This window comes from Buceros rhinoceros, unplaced genomic scaffold (genome assembly GCF_000710305.1).
Source record: "Buceros rhinoceros silvestris isolate BGI_N320 unplaced genomic scaffold, ASM71030v1 scaffold14665, whole genome shotgun sequence".
NCBI lineage: Eukaryota > Metazoa > Chordata > Aves > Bucerotiformes > Bucerotidae > Buceros > Buceros rhinoceros.
Genome location: NW_010412401.1, coordinates 1,388 through 1,864, shown reverse-complemented (window position 1 = coordinate 1,864; position 477 = coordinate 1,388).

Sequence of the window (477 nt, the reverse complement as noted above, 5' to 3'; positions counted from 1 at the left end):
GCGGTTCATTTGCAAGTATTGCAAATGTTATTTGAAAACCACTAACGTGAATAAAGCACATTCACACTACGCTTTTGTCCAAGCCTAGATGAAATTATTTTTCAGCTTTCTTAGGACTTAGCACACATAAACCAGTGGTGACTAACACAGGAGCTTCTGTCATGCCCTCCCCATCGATGTCCTATCAATTCAAACCGTACCACTGATCTGGTTTAAAACATGGTATTCTCTAAGATTCAAAACATAACCTTAAGCAGCCAGAAAGACTAAGCTGCATTTTATTTATTTCAGAAATTTGTGGAGTTTCAATCATGCTCAGCAAATCTTCATGATCAAAGAAGCAACATGCACAGGCTGGCGGAAGAAGGAAGGTGGGGGGGGGGAACAGCAGCAGGGACAATACCACACAGGACAGGACAAGCACCAGACCACTCAAAATCCGAGACTGATGTTTAACATACGTGAAGCCAGTTTGGC